The sequence below is a fragment of the Nannospalax galili genome, unplaced genomic scaffold (genome assembly GCF_000622305.1).
Source record: "Nannospalax galili isolate Female #2095 unplaced genomic scaffold, S.galili_v1.0 scaffold518, whole genome shotgun sequence".
In the NCBI taxonomy this organism is placed as follows: Eukaryota; Metazoa; Chordata; class Mammalia; order Rodentia; family Spalacidae; genus Nannospalax; species Nannospalax galili.
Window position 1 is genome coordinate 1705616 of NW_008342851.1, and position 23365 is coordinate 1728980.

Consider the following 23365-nt stretch of genomic DNA (forward strand, 5'->3'; position numbering starts at 1 on the left):
GAGGGAGGAGATGGACACTTCATGTGAATTGTAGATGCCTGAGGTAACTGCAGGAGGCCAAACTCTGAGTTCCTATCTCTAAGGCAGAGGCTAAGCTGGTGTCTATAAGTGGGAGAGTGCAATCAGTCTCACTGAAGCCCCTTTTACCTTAAGAGATGTGTAGGACTGAATTCACTACCTGCTTTACCTGGCAGGAAATGGGTCTAGAAGGTTTGAAGTTAGCAAATCCTTTTCCAGAGCTACGATCCTTTGCTGTAGCCATCACTATTGAAGCTGTCTTCCAAAATAACATAAAGCTTCCCACTTTCTATGCCTAAAACATGTTTTAAGGCTCCTATTTCTACTGGATGGGACTCTTTAGAGCTAGGAGTCAAAGCTCTGAGTGTTCCGGGAAATGGCTTCCAGCTTTCAGCATGGCAGTCTCCCTCTTCAACTACCCATATTTCTTCCCTCCCTCACATAGTTGAAAGAACAATTATTGATGACCTCTTAGGAATTTCTGTCTCACCATGTTCTCTGGTTGCTTTTTTTCCTGGGTGCACTTCACTTTTTCTAGGATGGATAATGGAATTCCTGTTGCTTGGTCCTCTGGGGGGTTTTTCCACTTCTCAGGCACAACCTGTAGTCTGTAGAAGATACCACAGAGTCATATTCATACCTGCTATTTTCACTTTATTTCCCTCTCATGGAGACATGTGTGATCTATGTATCTCAGTCCCCTCAAGTTGAGAAGGACCATTTAAGCAGACCTGGCCAATAAGTTTTGAGCAAAGTGTAAAATGTCTCCTCTGAGTTGGAATAGTTCATTGCCAGTAGGATATGCTGTAGCGCTCTGCCTTCCCTCTGGGGAATACTTCAAGTAGGGACTTGACAGTTACAAACACAGCCATTGTATTGCATTGATGAGAAGAAACACGCTTTGCTTAGAGTTACTATGATTTTAGAGTTGTCATTGCAGCAAAACTTGGCCAATCCAGCCAATTTAGGGGCTTTTATGAGAATTCAGTGTTCTTTGTTGTGGAAAACATTGATCTAGAAATTTCAGAAAGGCTAGTCTTTCCCAAATCATTGCCAGCTCTTCATAACACACACCCTGCCTCCTGAGATTACCATGAATACCTGAAGCCATATGACTGAGGCCAAACCACACTCTGTTTCTGAGCCTTGGTGCTTACTCTAACTATAAAATGAGAGGTTGGATTAGATGCTTTGCAGGGCTACAGTTGGCTTTGCATCATGTGTCTCAAAGATGAAGTGGTTTCTTAGGAACCTTTTCAGCTGAACGCTAACAGCTTGGGATAGCTTTGTAAAGTTAGTAGAATTTTCTCTATACCCACACATGATTCTACCTTCTTCCCTCTCCAACTTCAAGGTCTTTGAATGTTTTGTTTCTTCTATCATCATTGCTCAGCTTCAGGGGACTCAACCTGTTATCTCCCCAGAAAGGGATCCCTTGACATTCATTGCAACACAGGACATTTACTCTCATGCCACCTGGTTTCATTTTTAACAAGACCATTAACAGTGCTTGGAATGGCTATGTCTGCTGTTTGTTGCTGTTTATTGTCAGTCTCTCAGAAAATGAGAATCAGAACAAGGAACTTGTCTTTTTTTATTCTTGGTTTAGCTGCCTAACACTTAAAACTGAGCCTGACTCACATGGGCTTGCAGTTAATATGGGTAAATTAATGGCTCCCAAGTTAAGGGCTGGCTGAGCCAAGGAGCATAGCAGCCAGAGCGATGGGTGAGCAGCCTTGGCTGTCCAGGTGAGCATGCTCTATACATGTGATTGCCCTTCATGAAAGGGTATACATGTAAGAGCTGAATTATTAGGAGTCTAACAGAAAACAGCGCATTTTACTTGGTAGTTCATATACCCTGAGAACCAAAATCCTAGGACATATTCCTGTCAGGGTAGAAGTTAGTGTGCACTGGTGGCAAATGTAATCTGTTTATCTGTGAGGAGCTGGGCAGCAAACAGGAGACAGGTAGCGCTGTCCTGGACCCCGGGAGCCCCGGCATCTTCTTTAGCTTTCTGCTCTGTCTTGGCCTGCAGAGAAGGCTGGAGCAAATGCTGCTTTACTTATTTGCTTTGAATGGTCAGGACACGTCAATGGAAGAGCTTTAAAAGAAAGGTCCATTCGCACCATATACACTTCACAGTGAATTTTCAAGTGGGCACTTGAAGGTAGTGTCATCAAACCTTGGCTTTCTCTTCATTACCCTTTTTCCTTTTCTCATTTGTTTTTTAATGTAGATTTGCATTCACTAGTAGCCAGTAAGTACAATGAAATCTGGACAAGAGACTCTGGTATCTGTTTTTATTTTAATTTTTTTAATGGCTGAGTAGACTTTAAATGGCAGTCACATTGTTCCTCAATTGGCTAGAAAGGGTTAGTTTGGAAGCAAGCAGGTTTGCTTTTTTCTTCTTCTTTAGTTAGAGGTGAAATATAGAAGTAAGAGCATTTGAGAAATGGGTTCTAAAATGGACTTTTTTTTTTAGAGAAAACTCCCATTCCCTGTTAAATACCTGATCACACGGGTACTAATTGTTCAGCACTAAACTTACATGGATGTCATTTCAAAATTAAGTATCCAGGGACCAACAGTTGACCAGGTGTGTTGACATTTCCCATAAGCCTCTAGAGTCCAAATATGAGATTCAGAAGCAAGGGCTAATTTGCTCTTAAAAACTAAAGCTTTATGCATGGTGCATTTTCTGTTTTCTTCCAGAACATGGACTGAATGGCTGACCTACTGACTCCTTCTTTCGCTGGCTAGCCATCCATTAGAGAACTGTCCACCAACCAGGCAATTCAGAAGCTGTGGCCCAGCCAGCCTGTCAGGGTTGCCCTCAGCTTCGAGCAGAGCACTGTGTTCAGCAGACTTTCAGCACAAGGCTTGGCTTATGCAGACCCCACTGTTGGCAGAGCAGCAAACTGCTCTTTTGTGGGAGTTGGGGAGTCACAATCGGTTGTCTGTTCCTTAATGGACACAATGAAGAGGCAGGGTGGCCTCTTTTCCCCTGCCCAGGACAAGGATTCAGGAACTTTGCCTATTGCTCTCAGCTCTCCCACTAAGGGACTCACCCCTTAAGAGACTCTCCCCCCAAGGGGCTCACCCAGTCCAGTCAGCCAAGTGTCTGTGACTCAGCTCCTTCCTTTGCAACTTGGAGATGGTCTGATTTGTTCAAGGGCTGTGAGCCATGCTTGAAAAGACCTTTGAAACGGCAGCTCGTCTAGAATGGCTGGCCATCTTCTATGGTTTGGAAACTGGCACTGAGGTTGGGGAATTTCTCTTTCTTGGGTGGAGGTCTGTGGTTTTCTTCGCAGAAGCAGGGCTGGCCTTGGGTAGCATTCCCCTCATCCCTCCCACTTCCTCTTGGGACTTGTGCCATGTGACAGGAACCAGTGCCCTTGACTGTCAGAAGCCATATGCTCTACCATGCTAAGCTGCTTCTTTCCTGCTGTTTTTCAGAGAAAGTCTCTTCTAATTTTAAGGATTTGAACAGATGTTTTAGACAGAAGGAAATATAGTGAATAAAACATTACATATAAGAAATAATCTTGAACATAACTGAGGAAGTGAAAACAATTGAGTTCGCAGAAATAACTGTAACAGATCAGCCCTAATAGGCTTAAAGGATACATGACCATTAATTGTTTGATTGGTGGTTTTCAATTGTGTTAGTGTTTCTGGCATTGATCTGCCACAGTGGAACTAAAGTTACAGACTTACTTTGAGGAATATCTTCTAAAAACAGAATGAAACACATTATTTAAAGGTTGTCTGTAGTGGTGTAACAAGTATCCAAACAACGATCAGTAATGTTTAGGTAAATTCTGGCTCCTCATCAACAGGGGATGTAATCTAATGTGGAGTCTTAGTGGAGAGGTTCAATGAAAGGGTTAAATACTACCTTAACAAGCCCTTGGTACAGGTAGGAGATTATCAGCTTCCTAAGGTAAACTGGAACAGAAAGACAAAATTACCATCACATACAATTATCAAGAGCTTGCATTTAAGTTTGTTGGGAAGACAGGATATATATGATATAAACTTTATTGGAAATATTTCATGAATAGTAAAAAAAAAAAAAAAAACTATGTAAAAGCTAGCTATTTCTGTGTCTTTATGGTTTTCCAAAAAGGTATCCAGAGTCAGGTACAATGATATTCACTAGTGACAATAGTTAAAAAAAGGTGAAGTTTTATAATAAAATTGATAATAGGAACAGAAGTGAAACAAGCCCTAACAATTTCCGTGTGTGTGTGTGTGTGTGTGTGCCCAGGTAGAGGAATGGGTTTTTCGTTTCTCTTTTCTACCCAGCATTTGGCACAATAATGTGTATGTAGAAGTGTTCTCTGTTCATAGACTCCAAGTGGATGAGTCACATCCAGTTACATTAGGAACAGACTTTCTGCCAATGAATGTATGCAAGAGTAACAACTAGGTAATACATTACATTTCTGTCCTTGTCTTACCACTTAATGGCCTTATCCAGGCTAGCTTAACAACCAGCTAGAGGTTTCCTATCAGAATGCAATGGCGGGAGTTAAAAATAATGTATGAAGGAAGGAACTGGGTAATTTTAGTGAGAAAGCCTTTTATTTACCATTCAGATTATATAGTGTAGACAGCTGGATAGACATTGCTCAGTAGAGCCTTTGCTCTGGCAAAACAGTAATGGAGGATGATATGTCCTTCTCACCTTCTGCTTTGTCATGTAGGGGGCAGAGAGCCATGAAGGAGTTTAATCGTTTAATTGAAACAGATTTCTGAATGGTCACAATTTTCTCACACTCTCATTATAATAAGTAGAGACTTTCCTTGAAAAAACATCAGTTCTTTATGGGGCAGGAGATAAGGTGGCTATTTGGAATGGATGAAGGACTAGTGGAGATGCTTTCGCCACTAGTCTAAGGGGCACCAATGGCACAGGGATAGAGGGACAGTGGATTCTGAAGTCAGCATGTTTAAGAATTGAAGGTCCTCTGTCCTAGCCCTTCTGGCACCAGGGTTGGTTGTGGTATTTTCTTGGGGAAAATGTGACTATGTATGAGTGTTTGCATGCATGTAAGAAGGTACGGGGTAACTAACTGCAGTAGTATTGGAATGATATAAAGTAAACAGAGTTGTGTATAACATATAGAAAGAATTTTTTTCCAGACATATGGAACTTTTTATTTTCATTAGCAGAGCCAGAATCTTAGTCTAGGCTCACTGGAAAACAATTCAAGGCAAGAGCTTATATTGTGTTTTGCACTTTATGGAGAGGGCACAATTCCTGGGACACATGAGTATGGGGATAAAAGATGTAAGGGACAGAAGGAGGGAGGGAAGAGAAGATACGCAGGGATGTGCTACTGAGCAGACCAGGGCCTCACACAAAGCAGTGTTCAGTGCTTGTAATGTGTTACTGAGGCCTCAAGAAGAGGGTGCTCAGCACCCCTACCCCCTTATGTAACTGGTCTCTCTGTGCAACCGTTGTGTCCATCCAGTTGGGGCATGGGATTCTCCTTGTGGAATAGGGACTTTGGGTTTGTGGGGGTGTGGCAGTGACAGTAACAACAGCAGTGGAGGTCTCAGATTTTCAGCTGTGGGACCATCTTGAGCCATTGCTAGGACTTGTGTGGTTAGTAAGTGTCATATGAGGGAAGTATCTAAGGATGAAGTGAGTAGAAGGACTGATCATTGTATACATAGTCTAACACATATGTGGATCAGGATAGCCCCTCTTGCTCTTCATTAAGCAAATAAGAAATACAGCAAGGTGTTGAGATGCACAGTGCCATTGGGAGGCAGAGACTGGAACTTTCACCAGCAGTTGACAAGGACTGTGGTGAATGGCTATATCCCTGATTTTCAACAATATCAAATTACTGTTCTGTGTCAAGAGCAGAAAAGATGGCATTGAGAAGTAGGTGCTAAGACTGATTGTGTGTTTCTTTCTATGAAACAGGTCCAGCTCTGAGTCCCTACACAATCAGCACTCATGTGGATGTGGACTTAATCCAGAATGGAGAAAGACAGTCACTTATTATTGATAAGGAACTCTGGAATCTTAATTAGAATAGCCAAAGAAATGACCTAATTTTTGTATCCCAACTTGGTGGAAAGGACCTATCTAAGGTCTATAATCATCCATGCATTTGTGGAAATTCTTAGTTTGAATGGATTTTTTTTTTTACAAGGTGAAAGAATTAACCCATATGGGGGTGTGGTGGTACATGCCTTTAATCCCAGCACTCAGGAGGCTGAGGAAATCTCTGTGAGATCGAGCCAGATTGGTCTACACAGTGAGTTCTAGGCCAGCTGGGGCTATAAGGAGACCCTGTCTCAAAAAGACCAACAAACAAATAATCCAAAACCTAATCCACAAGGCAAAAGAAAGGGTACAGGAAAGAAGACTTAGTATTTAAAGGTTCCTTACGGTGTGCTGTTAAGTATGAATGAGATAACACAAATATTCAGACATCTGTATTCCAAGCATTCAACTTTCAGCAGCATGCACAGCAGTCAAGAATACTGGAATCCACACTCTCCTGTATTTCCATGCATGGGAAGATGTTTTAGTTTGCTTCTTTGTTGCTATGGTAAAATACTAACCAAAACCAACTTGGGGAAGGAAAGGGTTTATTTGGCTTACAGTTACGGTCTGTCAAGGGAAACCAAGGCAGGAACTCAAGGTAAGAACTTGAAGCAGAAATCAACCGGCTTGCTTCCCTGACTTGCTCAGCTATGTTTTCTATATAGCTCTGGTCCACCTGCCCAGGCATGGTAGCACTCACAGTGAGCTGGACCCTCCTACATCAATTAGTAATCAGAAAAATGTCCCACAAACATACCCACAGGCCCATCTGATGAGGAAATTCCTCAGTTAAGGCTCCCTTTTCGCAGGTGTGTCAGGTTGACAACCAAAATTAATCATCACAGAGGAGTAAGTAATAATCTAATGTGGGAATAAACATTGAAATATCGTATTGTGTGAATAGGAATTTTATTTGCTCAATTACCAATAAATACTATTTAGGTATTGAGTTTCACATGGTCTTTGGTTTGGGCACAGACTAGTATATTTATCTTTTTTTCCTCAATATACTTTTTTTCACTTTAATTACAGGCTGGTTTATACTAAATGTATTTTAAGCAAGCTACTCCCTAAGGACACATGGGAAAACAATAACCAGATGGATTATCTGCCTCCAAATCTACTTGTAGGAAGTCTACCTGTAGAGTGAAATTCCTTTGATAGATTTAGATATAAATGCCTTTTACTCCCAAGGGACCTAGGTATCCTTGATCTTTCTTTTCCAGTATTTTAAGGAACAAAAATACCATTTTATTAAGGTTTGCATCACTTTCTACTTACACAGTATGAGACATGAGATCCATTATGTACCTAGTACAGAGGCTTTACATGGCAGTGGTTGAATATTTGCTGAAAGCCAGTGCACTCTTAAATTCAATTTAAAATTTAGTATACAAGGTAGTAGGTTCCATTACTGCATTTCCATACATTATATGTCATTATACTTAGCCCTAATTCATCACACCCCGCACCCAATGCCCTCTCCTGTGCTCCTACCCCTCCTTGCAAGTTCCTAGAGAATCCTCCCTTCTGCCTATGTCATGTATCTCCGTTACCTTCTCCGATCTCCCCCTTCACTACCTCTTCTTCTTACGACCATCTTTGTAGTTTCATGATTTACATATACATATACATATCTACACACATGTAGTTTTAAATCTAGGTTCCACACAAGAGAAAGCTTGTAGTATTTGTCTTTTTGAATATGGCTTTGGCTTATTGTGCTTAGCAAAATTATTGCCAGTTTCATCCATTTTCCTAAAGGCAGTAAAGTTTGAAAATATATGATTTATCTAAACAAGATTTTCTTTTTAAAAATTATTTGATTTATTATTTTTATTTTATGTGTACAAGTGTATTGCTTGCATGTGTGTAAGTGCACCCATGTCCTGAAATGCCCCCAAGGTCAGAAGAGGGTGTCAGATGCCCGTAATTGGAGTTCTGGTTAGTTGCCAGCCATCACATGGGTGTTGGGAATTGAACCCAGGTCCTCGGCAAGAGCAGCCAGTGCTTTTCACTGCTGAGTCATCTCTCCAGCTCCACAAGATTTTATTTCTATAAAAAACAAGACCAGGAAATGAAGAAGCTAAAGAAATTACATATAAAATTATAATACTATCATTTATACTCTATTGCTAATCAATCCCAAGCCCTACAAAGGCCTCAGGTTATGACATAATTGGAAGTTCTCCACCCTTGGACCTCTGGCAGCCTCTGGAAATGTTTCAAATATTCAGGATCATATGAAATATATTGTCAGCTTTCAGAGTCATGAACTCCTTTATGTCAGGTTCCACTCTAAAATCATGACCTTCAGTGTCCTTTTGTTACTTCATTAGTAAATCTGTGATAGGGATTTTTGTCCAGAGAATTCATAATACTTTTTGTTGGTGTATAATCATATATAGTAACTACTGCCTTGATGGTTTCTTTAATAACATCATTAATTTGACAATATATTAAACTGGATTTCATGAATGCAGGAACACCATTGAACTTATCAGTAGTTATAAATGGTATTTCTTTAATAATTCCTTATTCTTTGGAGGCTTCTTTGCTGGTACAGTTTCCTCAACTTTAACTGGTCCTTAAGTATCAAAATCTGATCCATTAACCAAGCTCTGGCTTACTGCTACTTGAGGCAAAGGTGACGGAAGGTTCTCTTTCTTCAGGAGATTCACAGAGCTCCTTGAGTGAATTGGTTTGCTCTTGATACTGAATTTCCAATTCTAATTTACTTAGAAGTTCATTTACTACAATAATCTTCTATTTTACTTAATGTAGTCTTCAAGGCAGGTTCCTGGCCAACAATTCTTGAGTTTTCTTAAAATTGTCAATCTTTTCATTAACAAAAGATCATAATTGTTCTAGATCTGAAGCTATCCTGTAAGTACTTTTTGGCATTGAGACATGATGTCTTCTACAAAGTTCATGCTGGAGAACTGAACGATTGAGTGGTTAAAAACAGAATTGCAAAAGATATCTCATGATGTTTTGAGTAAGTTTATGATTTTATGCTGAGCTACAGGCCCTGGAGCTGGCCGTGCTTGATGCCCAACTTAAGTCGAAGAAGTTGGAAGCCCACACTCTGCTCTGCCTGGCCTCTCTACTGTGAGAGACTTCAATACAACTCTGATCTCTCAGGGTGTCAGGGCTTGGGTTCACCAGTCTTCACCCCTGTGAGAGTGTGCTAGCAATTAGGGCAGAAAATTAATTATTGATTGAAGTTTGTATGGATTAGGACTCAATCAATGAAAAATGTATTTCTGTGTATATGTAAGGAATTCCATGTTATTTAGAGATAGAACTGTAGAAGTCTGGGTTTTGTTTGATTTTTGGTTTTTCTATGCCTGGACAAGATTGCTGCTTATTTCTATGTGGGAAGCAGGTTCAGTCGAGCCGGCCAAGATGGCGCCCTGGCTGGCTGCCAAGCCTTGTGCCCCTCACTTGTTTACTCCAACCTGCACAAGCACAATAAGCCCGATCATGTGCTGCCTGCTTGATCAGAGACATCATCGAGTATGATCCTGCTACGTGGCCCAATAAGCTGCCACTCTGCCTGCCCGCTACGTGTGTGTGTAAAAAAAAACAGAATCCAAATGCTCATGACAGCAGCTTTAGATGGAGATGGCCCACTCTTTATTTGATGGTGTATATTCATCACCCAGGTTTCTGCTCGAGGATCATACTTACAGGAATTGCTCGTGCTACTCTCTAGAGACTTAGTGAGAAGCCAGGCTTAGATACAGACATGCTCTAGAACTACACCTGTGACTCTTTGTGTAGTTCAAGCATCTCCTGAACAGTCATTTGAATCGGTTCTGGTTTTCCTGGTTGTTTGGATCCACTATACTCAGCTGAATCTTGAAGGTGGTGGTGTTTGAATCAAGGTAAGGTGAACATCAGTGGTCATGACTCAGCTCAGTGAAGACGTGAGTATAAACCAGGTGGAGAGTTGTACTATCAATGACGTACACAAACCTTAGCTCTGTTTGTTTCTTGGGTAGTCCCTTTCCCTCCATTTCTAAATATTGCATTCAAATGGCATGTGTCTGCTTTCCTGCCTCCTGGGTGGGTGTAGGGATATGTAACCAAACTGCATTGATTTCTCCTCTCTCTCTCTGTCTCTCGCTCTGTCTCTATGTACATATGTTTGTATGTATGTGTGTCTGGATAGTGTGTGTGCAGGTGCACGTGCACATGTTTGTGGGCATCAGATGTCTTCCTCACTGACTCTTCATTTTATTTTCTGAGACAGTCTCTTACTGAACCCAGAGCTAGTAGTAATTCAGCAAGTTTGGCTGTCCATTGAGCTTCAGGGATCCTTCTGTCTCTGTATCCAGCCCCCCAGCACAAGAATTACAAGTACTTACCATGGTGCCTGGCTTTTACATGTTTGTTTGAGATCCAAATTCATGTCTTCATGCTTTCATGACAAGTACTCTATCAACTAGGCCATATTTCCAGCCCTCTTTGAATCTTGAACTCTTGCCTAGATTGTCCCAAGGAGTCAAAGCTATTGCATATGACATCCCTTGACCTCTGCTCCCCTTAAGAGAAAACTTCCATGCCAGCCTGCTCTTAATGTCTACAGTTCCTCTCCATGCTGCCTCACTCAGGCTAGATATGAATATGCATCAACCCGACAATAATTAGGTCACAGAACAGATGCTATTAATCATATCATTACCATGGGAAATGATCTATGGTATGGCGTACAGCAGGAACAAGGTTGAATCCACATTTGAATCTTCTGCTTTCATTAGCGAAGAGCTTGTAAAGGAAGTTCTAGCAGAAGGCTGAAGTATCTGCCTTCTGTTGCAAATGGGCCCTCTCGGGGCTAGACTTTATCTGGTGCAGGAGGTCTTGCTTTCTTATGCCAAAGATAATTTAAAAACAGCAGCTAGAAAGTAGCCTTGGTACACAATGCCCACTGCCATTTCTTATTATGGTCAGAATGTCTTAAATTGCCCAAGGGTGCTTTTTCATTGCTGTTATAGGTTTAATTATGGCAATACTATCCTATGGGAGAGAAATAATTAACCTTCTGTCAAGAAATCAACTCCACTATATTGCATATGACATTAATGGCTCTGAGTATTTCAAGGCAAAATTTAAAATGTGCTTTCTGTTTTATTATTATGGCTGACATCTTGAGAGGAAACCGGGTTTTTTTTAAAGCAAATATCATATGTAACTCTTTGAGGTTGATAAGGATATTATATTTCTGCTAATACTTATTATAAATAACATGAAGATAGAGGGTAATTTTGTAATTTACAGAATTTCTCACAGGAGTCTCCACCACCTGAAATATATGGAAAGGAGATATTAAAATGAGGGGGGCTGGAGAGACAGCTCAGCAGTTAAGAGCATTGACTATGCTTGAAGAGGACCCAGGTTTGATTCCCAGAACCCACATGGCAACTAACAACCCTCTGTGACTTGAGTTCCAGGGGATCTTATAACGCCCTCTTCTGACCTCTGCAGGCATTGTATGACATGAGTGTGGTCATATATATGCAGGCAATACACTCATACACATAATATATATTATGTATATATAATTATATATATTATTATCATTATGTATAAAGATTTAAAATTAAAATGAGGAAGGAGAGAGTGGGAAAAATCAGGTAAGAAAATATCATTCAGTATCTTCCAACCACAAATGAGCTTCTTCTCTTCACAAGCTTGTAAAGTAGGTTTATTCTCTTGGCTGTATACATGAGATACCTTTTGATGTTCTGAGAGGATGTAAGTGTGAAACTAGGAGCCCGTGGTCAAGCTGAGTTGGCATGATTTCAAAGCCTAGATTTTTCACAAAGACATAACAATTGTGCAATGGCTGATGCCTTACAAGGCGCTTTTCTGCCCATCATAGTATGGATTGTGGATACAATTTGTGCTGTCCAATTTGTGGTTTAATTATAACAAATATTTAGTTGTTTATGTAGTGACCTAAACATCAGATCAAAGCTAAGTTACATTAACTTTATTCCCAATTTTATTTTATATATCAAATCTTGTTTTATGTAGGACTCATCTTCTATTCTTTTTAAAAATTCTATTAATTATGGTTTTTTATGTGAATGAATCTATTGCCTGGATGTAAGTGCAATCATGTTGTGCAATGCCCATGGAGGTCAGAAGAGGGCGACGAATTCCCCAGAACTGGAGTTACAGCAGGCTATCAGCCACTGGGTGGGAGCTAGGAACCAGGTCCTCTGCAAGGGCAGCCAGTCCTCTTAACCACTGAGCCATCTATCCAGCCCCTCTTCATCGACTCTTATATATTCAAGTCAGTTATGTTAACTCCATTCTGGAAAAGAATGAGGTATAAATTAATGAAAATGATTTTTCACAATTACCTTGTAAGGTGGCAGGCAATCACTACTCGTTTTATACTGGAGAACTTGCTTGCTTAAATCATGCATGTAGTGAGGAGATGTGTTGGAGTGCCAAACTGAGCCTTTGCTCTGTGTTTGTTGTAGCACATCCTTCAGCTATACTAACAGTGGGGCCTGGGCTGCGGAAGAGGAGTAGTGGACTCTTTGAGGAAGGTGAAGATAAGTAAAACGAGATATTCCCACATATGATAAGCAAAAAGATAAGTCAGATATACAATAGCATTAGAACACTATGTTGCAGACTAAAACATGCTTATTTTTGAAGTTCAGGCCTGTTCATTATCAGAAGTATGAAAATGATTTATACACTTGATTTTACAACCAAATCTTCTTAATTAGACCCTTGAGTCAGACTGACTTAGTTCCCATTAAGCATTTTTACCAAATATTTATTATTTTCAATATATATTTTTATTGAATTTCTGTGCATTACATAGACTGTATCTTGATCCCCTCCCCAATTTGCACCATCCACCAGATTTCTGGGTGGAAGGAGAACTGGTCTTCTTTAAGGGAGTGACATCCCTTCTTTAAGGGAATGCCAGGCATCAGTGGATGAACTCACATGGAGGGACATCTGGTTTCAGTTTTTTAAGTTATCTTAGGCATTTTGTTAGTTTCTAGCTCATTTCCCAGTTCTATGCTGGGTTTCTGTCTGACTGAATTTTGTATGGTCTTGTGCATGCTGTCATCATTGCTGTAAGTTCACGTGAACAACTTCCCAGGAAGTTGGAAGACTCTGTTTCCTTGTGGTCATGCGCCACCCCTGGCTCTTACAATCTTTTTGTCCTTCTTTGCAATGGTCCCTGAGCCCTGGTTGGGTAAGGTTTAATAAAAGAGTCCTTTCCAGGGACACACACTCTTCAGTCTCTTATTCTCTACACTTTGGCCAGTTGGGGCCTTCTGTGTTAATTGCTCTCTGTTGTATAAGGAAACTTTGTTGGTGAGAATTGAGAGATGCATTAGTATTGGTTTTACCCCATTCCACTATGCTCTGTGAGCCTTAGGTGTAGAGGTTCCATTATAGATGTGTCACTTAGGGATGGGCATCTCACAGACACTTATTCTGTAATACTTTCTATCTGTTGCAAAAGGAAGCTTTTTTGATTAGTGGTGGCTGATATACTTTTCCGTAAAAATAAGGATACCTATTTAGTATATAGTAAGAGATTATGTTTGTCTAGGGATGTGCCAGACTAGGTTTTTCCTCTATGATCTATGACCTCTACAGTCATGTATAGTTGCCTATGTTTGCAATACCACATATGAGTTCCCGCCCACTGAAAGGGTTTTAGTCCTATTAGATAGCTATTGACTGCTCCCAAGATAAAAGTGCCACTACTGTCATCATTGTTGTGGTTGTTAGGCTTTAAAGCTGGGGTTGGATCTTTCATTGATTTTCTCCCTTAGCAGCTTGCATAGTATCCTCTAGAACTCTGAGAGCTAGTCTTCAAAGAAGTGGCTTCAGGTCAGTTCCAGCTTCATTGTTCCAAGTTTTGTGTCTTAAGTATGTCCTGTCCTCAGCAATAGGGTCTAAGCTTCCAATTCTGGTATGGTAATCAAGGGCTATAACAGTAGCCTGTGTTATTTGGGGATGCTCATAAACTACCCTGACCAGCAACTCAAACAGAGGCTTCTCCTGTCTGGCGCTGTGTTTCTTGTTATACAGCCCTCAGCTCTATACATACACCATATACAGATATTTTATGTGTATTGTTCAGTAGGCTTTTGAACTAATGCAATTCCCTCAGGTTTTTCACACTACCTAAGCATTGTTTATCTCCTCTCTCTCTCTCTCTCTCCCTCCCTCCCTCCCTCTCTCTCTCTCTCTCCCTCTCCCTCCCTCCCTCTCTCTCCCTCCCTAACCCTCCCTCCTTCCTTCCCAGTTAAAGTGGCCTCATTCTCCCATTTCCCCCTTGATAATAACTGTCTCCTATTATCCCCCATCTCTTGAGTTCCTTCTTTCCCTTTACCCTCAAGTTCCCTTGTATAACCACCCTTCCTCCCTTCCCAGTTAAATACCCCTATTTTACCTGTTTCACCCTTGGTAACACCTATCTCCTACTATCCCCCTTCTCTTGAGCTCCTTCTTCCCCTTTACCCCCATTGTTCCTTTCCATTTTCCTGGCTCCTGTGGTTACATCTGGATATACACTTGCCCATAAGGATTTGGTGCTAAGATCTACAAGTGAGAGAGAACAAACATCTTGTTGTTCTGAGTCTGTGTTACTTCACTAAGTATAACAGTTTCTAGTTCCATTCATTTACTGCAAATTTCGTGAGTTCATCTTTCTTTACTGCTGAGTAGAACCCCATTGTGTAAATGTACCACATTTTCACTATCCATTAGTCAGCTGAGGGACATTTAGACTGTTTCTATTTCTTAGCAGGATAGTCTGGAGGTCTCAGGAAGGACAATCAGGAGGCAGACCTAGGGCTAAGAGTGGCCAGGATCTAAGTAGCTAGACAGGGGTGTGGGCTTTGAAGCAGGAAGATGTAGCTAGTCTTGGTTCAGGGGAATCAGGGTGTAGTGAGTGGAGTATTATTTAATCAGGATCTTCTGAACGTAAGGCACTCAATGTCATTTTAAGGCATGGTGGATCTTAAAAAATAAGCTTCCATCCAATGTAAACCAAGATAGTATACAAATAAGTATTACTTTTTGACAAACAGTGTCAGAATTTAGGCTTGTCTATTTGTTTGACTAAGTTACTTTTCTCATTTTCTCTTTGCTGTGACCAAGTACCTAACGAAAAGCAACTTATAGGGGGAAGGATTTATTTTGGCTCATGGCTTGGGTGGATACAGTGTATCATGGTGGGGAAGGCCTGGAGGATTCATGATGCAGGAGCACGTGGCTGAGACTCCTCATATCTCAACCTAACAAAAGCACTGGAAGAACAATGTCAGCGCTCATCTGGCTTTGTTGAAAAATACCTGCAAGATGAATCTGGCCTCCCATTCAAATTACTCATCTTACAGGTATTTTTCAACAAATTTCTATATCATAAATCGAAATGCAATCTCTGAGTTATTTTTTGTGGAAAAAAAACCTATCTTACTAGCTGCTTAAGGTCACATTTTCCTAGAATAGTGACACAAAGCATTGCTTCTAGACAGCTGTAATACTTGTCCTGTTCTAGAAGTACCATAAAAAGCATCACTCATCTCACCTAGGAAGGTCAGAAAGCTCTTTCCAGGAAGAAATGGCTTTATAGCCTTTGAGACTACATTTACCAGTTTTTTGCCACTGTGATAAATACCTACAACAGTTTAGAGGAGGAAAGACATACTTTGGTTCGTGCTTTCAGAAGTTCATTCCATGTTCATTTGGTCAGATACTCTTGTGCCTGTGGTGAGGCAATGCATCATGGCAGAGGAAAGATGTTTACCTACAGCAGCCAGGAAGAAGAAAGAGCAGAGAATAAGCATGGGCAGGCTTCTTCCTTCTGTCTGTTGTTCCATCTGGGCCTCCAGCCTTCTAGATGCTGCTGCCATACTCAGGGTGGGTCTTCCGTCCTCTGTTGCTCCATGTGCCAATCATGTCTAGAAATGTCCTCACATACACCTACTGTTGAGTTTTACTAAGCTCTAAGCATTTCTCAATCCAATCAAGCTGACAATCCAGATTTACCATTCCACGTCACTTCCTCATGGTAATATACTTCCCCATCTGAGAGGAAATCATATTAAAATGAGTGTGTTAGACTTCAGGCTCTTGCTGGAGCTACTTTATCCAGTGTGAGATTACATTTAACTTGGAAGCTGGAAAAGAAAGAGCACATTGAGGTCTTTCTGATAAGAACCCTTGTCTCATTTACCAGAGAGCTCTACTTTGTGGATGATGTATACACAGCAAGAAGTAAGATGGAGCCTAACTTCCTGATTCCCTTTGTCCTATATGATATGTACAGATCCACAGGAAACCATGGGGTTGAAGGGAGGGGTGAGGGTAGTGGTACTGAGGGCTGTGGACAACACCGACTGTACTGAGGCAGAATCTGGGCTCTTCCGCATTATTGTGACCACATTACCATCTTGCTGTCTCATTTCAATTCCTTTATTTTTTTTCTTTTTCTTTTTAAGGTGTATGAGTGACTCTATCTTTTATGTTGGTTTTTTAAACTTATTTTAATTTTCATCCATCAAATGATAATTATATATATTTATGGACATAATGTGATGGCTATTTACAAGAACGTATCTGGTATGATAGAAACAGGCTAATTAACATATCAATTATGTTAACTGTTTAGCATTTACTTCTGATTAGAATGTCTAAATTCTTCTCTTCTATTTTGAAATATACAGTACATTAAGTACAGTTACCATGCTGTGTAGTTGAAGAGAATCTATCCCCGTTGAGCTGTAACATTGTACCTTTCACCAGGTTTCCTGTTTTCTTCTGTCCTCCAGCCTCTGGCACGCACAATCCTACTCTGTACTTTTACAAGTTTAACTTTTTTAGATTCTATAGATAAGCTTATGTAATATTTGTGTCACAATACCTGACTTATTTCACTTAATGTTATCTCTGCTAGGTTCATTCATGTTATTGTAAATGACAGCTTTTGTTCCCTTGTAGCAGCTGAATAGTGTTTCATCATGTGTACATAAAATATTTAAAATCTATTTATCTGTTGATGGCTACTACACTTGTTTATCTTGCTGTTGTGAAGAGTGCTGCAATGAACATGGGACACTGGTGTGTTTTCAGCATACTGAGTTCAGTTTTTTTGGCATTTACTAGGTGTGGGATGTAGTTTGTCCCCCATGGGTTCATGTTTTAGAAATTTGGTTCTTAGTGTGCTAGTGTTGAAGTGATGGGAACTTTAAAAGCTGGAGGCTAGGGGAAGATTATTAGATGATTGGGTGCTGTTTTTGGAGGTGGTAAAGAGAGTCTTGTGGACTTAGTTAATTCTCAGAAGAGCTAGTTATAATTAAAAGACCATGATTGCCCCCAGCCTGCATTTTGGCTTCCCATCTCACCAGTCTCACCATGTGGTCTCTGCCCCTTCCTGGACTTCCACCTGCACCGTCTGTACCAGGACCTGGTAGAGGATGAACTGTTGGGGTTACTTCTTTCAAACTTCTGGCATCTGAAACAGTAAGCTAAATAAACCTATTTTCTTTAAAGTAAGTTCAAAATGCAAGTCTTGGGCATTTTGTTATGACAGTAGAAAGCTAAGGCAGATATGTACCCAGAAGTGGGGTTGGGAATTGTATGGTAATTCTGTTTTCAATTTTGTTTTTAAAACTTCCCCTTGTTTTTGAACTGGCTATGCTGGTTTGTAATACCACTTATAGTGTGCAGGTATTCCCTTTTTCCCACATCCTGCTAACACTTGTCATCTCTCATTTTAAAAATAATAACCAGTCTAGCATGGGTGACAGCTCATCATGGTTGGGCATTTGTAGATCTTCTTCTGAGAGGTGTTTGTTTAGGTCCTTTTTCCATTTAAATAAGTAGGGCTGCTTGTTCTCTTGTTGTTGGGTAATCTGGGTTCCTTGTATATCTTGGATATTAGCCCCTTGTCATAGGTCTGGCTGAGTATTTTCCTCATATATATGGGTTTTCTTTGTACTGTTGTTTCCTTTGCTGTGAAGAAACCTAGTTTTATGAAATCTCATTTGTACATTGTTTGCTTTCATTGCATTACTTTAGAGTCTTATTCTAGGAATCCATGTCCAGATAAATGCCATGAAGCTTTGTACTTGTTTTCTGCTTCATACTCAGATCTCATGTTCAAGTCTTTAATATACTTTGAGACATTTCTCTGCATGTGGGTTTAAGATGGTCAACGTCATAAAAACCAAAAAGAGACTGAAAAGCTGTCACATACCAGAGACTAAGGAGACATGAAAACCAAACACAATGTGTACCCAGGATTCATTGCTGCTGTAGAAAAGAAGCCATCAGTGTGGAAACTTGTGAAATGCTCACAGAGTCTGGAGTTTAGTTAATAGGATTATATAATGATATTTTTTTGTAGGTTTCACAATTATATTGTGTTAATGAATGATGTTAACAATGTTAAAAGCTGGGTGATGAGTGTATGGAGACCCTGTATTTTCTTTGAAACTTTACCATAAATCTAATATATTTCCAAATTAAAAACTTATTAAAAATGATCATATACAGTATTCATCACCCTGTCCCATAGTCACCTGATGAAATAATGACTTCGTACTGTCCAGGTCTGGAATGCTGATTTGGGGCTCTTTCCCAAGAGATTCCAAAGAGGCCAATTCTCATTGTCAAAAATCAACCAGATTCCAGATTCTAGATTCCACCTAAGTGACAACTCCTCATAACACCAAGATGTGTCTCATGGATTTCAAGGAACATAAATAAGGCTTAGAAGAAGAGAAAGAAAAATTATTTAAGGAATGTTTACAGTTTGGAACAGCATAAAACATAAAAATGGCATATATAAATCTCTTGTAACAAACTTAAGCAGCATTCTCAAGCAGAACACAGTCTGCATGCTCTGAGGGACAGTGTCTGCACAGCATCCTCCACAGACACACAGTATGCACTCCACAACTGTGGCCCCAAATGAAATAAATTGTAAAAGTATGCCATCGCCCGAATCTACTCATGGAGGTGACATAGGGAGTTTACATCAAACTCAACTGACATGATATTTTTAAAATATTTTATGTATATGAGTATATTGCCTGCATGTATGTAAGTGCACCCGTGTCCTGCAATGCTGACAGAGGTCAGAAGAGAGTGTCAAATTCCCCCTGGAACTGGAATTATGGATAGATGTTAGCTGCAGTGTAGATGCTGGGAATGGAACCCGAGTCCTCTGCAAGGGCAGCCAATGCTTTTAACCACTGAGCCATCTCTCCAGCCCCAGATCAGTTATCTCGGTTTATGATGGAAAAATATAACAAGACATAAGTGTTGCTATATCCCAGGTTTTATTTATGCAAAGGTCCAGGGAAAGCATGTAGAGTCTTCTTGCATACACAAATTTGCACCTTTCTCTCTCTCTCTCTCTCTCTCTCTCTCTCTCTCAACTTTTTTATAGCCAGGGTCTCATGTAGTCCAGGTTGCACTCAAATTTGCTATGTAGCTGAGGATGAGCTTGAATTTTTGACCCTCCTGCCTCTGCTTCCTGACTTCCCCAGTGCTTAGATTATAGTCACCACATCCGGTTTTATGCAGTTCTGGGGATTGAATTTAGGATATTTTGCAAGCTAGGCAAGTACTCTATTATCTGAGTTACATGCCCAACCTCAATTTATAGCTTTCAGTAGTGAACAATACTTTCAAATTCTTTCAGTAGTTATGTTTTTTCTAGACAAAAATAGTGATTGTGTCTTAAATAATGTATATTATAATAGGTATCATATACATGGTATATATATACATATACACATACATTATCTTTCTATCTATCTGCTTGTCAATAATTAGTTTGACCCATCCTTAAGAAAATCAATTCCATGTAAAAAGGACCTGTACCTTGCTGCTCCAAATGAAAAGTAGACTTGCCAACACCTCTTTCAGTAGTCACTTTTTTCTCTTTCATTAGGATTTTTACTGTTGAAAACATGTATTGAAAATGAATAATTGATTCTATGAAACTGTAGAGATTACAAAATTTGGCAGCAATTTAGAATCACTGTTTATATAGGACATGGAATAGAGCTGACTGTAGAAAGAAAAGAAGGCAGTCCCAGAGAGAGACTGATGTTGAGACACTATGTTCTTGTGCCACATTCTGGGGGCAATCTTCAATGTGGAGTCAACTTCCAGATGACTGGGAACACCTATTTGTTAAGGTGGGAGAAGAGAACTATTCTGTTGAGCAGTTTGCTTACTTGATTTATGATTTAGACAGATGGAATGTGGGTTTCCATTTGTAGACTTGTCCTAGGCTCTGACAGCATTCAAATCAGGCTTGTTGCTGCACAAAGCAAGCTGGTAATAATCTGCTCCCAGCTCCTGCACTGGAAGACAATGCCCTCAAGACAGCAGCCATCACAGAGCTCTGCAGGCTTGGCTGTAGGCATATACTTCCTTTCGCACACCTTGCAGCCTGAGCGGAGGGCTTCTCCCGCTGTCTCCTAGACGGCTCATTTTGCTTTTGACTACTGGGAGTTCCTTTCACTCTCAGCCCCATTCTCAATACTCCCTGTACTAGTTATGTTTCTATTGCTGTGATAGAATACCATGACCAAGGTCACTTGTAGAAGGAAGAGTTTATTTGGCTTACAGTTCCAGATGGAGAGTTCATAACAGCAGGGGAGGCATGGTAGCTGAGGAGGCTGGAGCAGACAGCTGAGTGCTCACATCTTCAAACAAGCACAGGTAGCAGACCAAGCAAGAGAAACTGGGAATCTGGCAAAGGTTAAGAACTCTCAAAGTCTGCCTCTAGTGACATGCTTCCTCTAGCATGACCATGCCTCCTTAAGGTTCCTAAAGGGTTTTGTTAAAAGCTGTATGGGAACTGTTTATTCATTTGGGGGCTGAACCAGAATCCACAGAGAATGATGAGAAGGAGCCCCTCTTTCCTAGTTTCCCCCAAGACAGTCTCTGTTCATTTAGTAAAGTACTAAATGTATATTGTTTTGACTGATGATTTCACAGCTTTGTTCAGTAAAATCAATGTATTTCTCTGCATTTTCTTTCAAAACAATTAGAGTGGTGTAATTGAGAAACAGAACTGCCTATATTCAACTGTGCAATTTAGTGATTTGGAAGATATAAAAATGCCTGTGCTATCATACCAAAATAAAGGTAGTAGACTTATGAAGTGTCTCCTTTAGCCAAGATAACCCAAATAGAAGTGTGCCTGCTGTGTGAACTCTTAACATGATATCTTCCTTCTTAACAGACTTCGCAATTCCCAATGTCATAATGTTAACTATAGGCAGTATATTGTATGGCACTTATCAAACTTATTTCTCCATCATAACTGAAACATTATAGACTATACATTAAAAATTCAATAGATTCCGCTTCTGTGCTCAAAAGTCTTCAACAATAGAAGAGCGTACCAAAAGGGCAGTCAAATATATTGATTAAAAATATTTATTTTTAATTATGGGGGGGGGATATTTGCCCATGAGTACACGTGCCTTCAGAGGCCAGAAGAGGGTGCTGGATCCTGGAGCTGGAGTTACAGGTGATAGTGAGCTGTCCAACATGGACTCTGGGAATTGAACCCAGGCCCTCTGCAAGAGCAGTATGTGCTCTTAACCACTGAACCATCTCGCTAGCCCCATAACAAAGTTTTAAAACAGGGATCAGAAATGCATCCACTATAAAACTTACATCACATATACTTATGACTTAATATAAGCTAACTTTTAGTTATATTCTATCTTGTACTGTTCGTTACTTGATGGATTGATTCATAAAAGATTAAACATTTAAAATAGTAAGCTGTGTTTTAGATGCTAAGGATTAGTGGTAAATGAATAGATTTTAAAAGTATTACTCTCATGAAGGTTCTGTTTTAGTGAACCCAGATAATAAGAAGAAATAAGTAAAATGCACACTCTGTCAGATGGTCATCAGTGTTACGTAAAAAAAATGAAACAGGAAGCATGGTTAGAACATATGAAGGTAAGGGTGGAGAGCTACAGTATACATGGGAAGATTATGGAAGGCCTAACAGCAAGGGTGCTCTCTGAGCAAACATTATTTGGAAATGAGGAACAGAGCGTGTAGGGCACTTGTATCTGAGAGAAAAGGCATAAGAAATAGCAAGTGCAAAGGCCCTGGGGAAGGAGGCCTGGTGTGTTTGAGAAGTTGGGAGGAGACTATGGGAGAGCAGAGAGGTGAGGAGGACCAAAGATGAGGATAAGGGGACCCGTGTGTGGGGCTCATGGAGAATTTTAAGCACCATTTCTGATTCTTAGTCACCAGATGGCTGGCGTAGCTCTGCAAAACTCAAATGTCCCCTAGGGGACAAAAATCACTCAATTAGAAGACCACTGCCAAAGAGAACATGTGGGAATTGAACTGAGGTCCTTTCCAGGTCTGCAGTCACAGGTCTTGGCATCTCCTTAAGCAACCTTCCATCTGGTGTAAGCACAACTCTTAACTTTCTTTTATTATAGGAGGATCACTAGGCTTGCCATCATTTTCAATTTTCTTTATTTTTTTCTCTTTTAATGTCTCATTTCTTTTCCCTCCCTCGTTCTTATATTACCTGTGAACCACAGAATGGTTGTATTTGTGGAAAATAACTGTAAGAATTAAATTGTTTAAGGAGAAAAGAAGACCAGAAATCTTCATTGGAAAAAATCACAATGAAGAAACAATGTCATTCATCTTACAGGCTCTTAGAAGTATATACAGCCTAGAATGTGTATTATCATCCACTCCTCCCTAAATTCATGGTTCAAACTCTTGCCTATACATCAGCTTTTGATTGACTTAAACCAATTTGGATTTATTTAACTTGGCCATAGCTAATTAGTAGTCTTGTAAGAAAACAGCTTCCCACTCTTGGGGTATAGCTTTGGAATAAAGATACTACTGAAGGAATCATTTTGGATAATACACTCAAAGTTCCAATAAACAACGGAAACAAACTCTCTGGTCATGATTTCTAAGTGGCTGATAGCATTCACTGTTTTTGATTGGCTTACAGCATGCAGTCAGTGTAGGAAGCAGGCAGATGAGTCCTGCGTAATTGAAGATGTCCCAACACGGGTTGAAAACAGTTTTGTTTCTGGCTTATGAGATGGCCAGTAGAGACTAATGATGCTAAGAATGGTTCAAGGCACCATCCAGCAACATCCATCACATTCTTCAGTATAAGCGTGTGAGGAGCAAAGTCATATCTTATCTGTAAGAAAGAAAAATAGGAACACACACAGAAAATGTAAATAT

General features: G+C 40.1%; 1 pseudogene; it reads right to left on the bottom strand.

Annotated features, from left to right (window-relative positions):
* Window positions 1-8254: 8254 nt before the first annotated feature.
* Window positions 8255-8995, bottom strand: LOC103738735 (annotated as a pseudogene).
* Between the last annotated feature and the right edge of the window lie 14370 nt (window positions 8996-23365).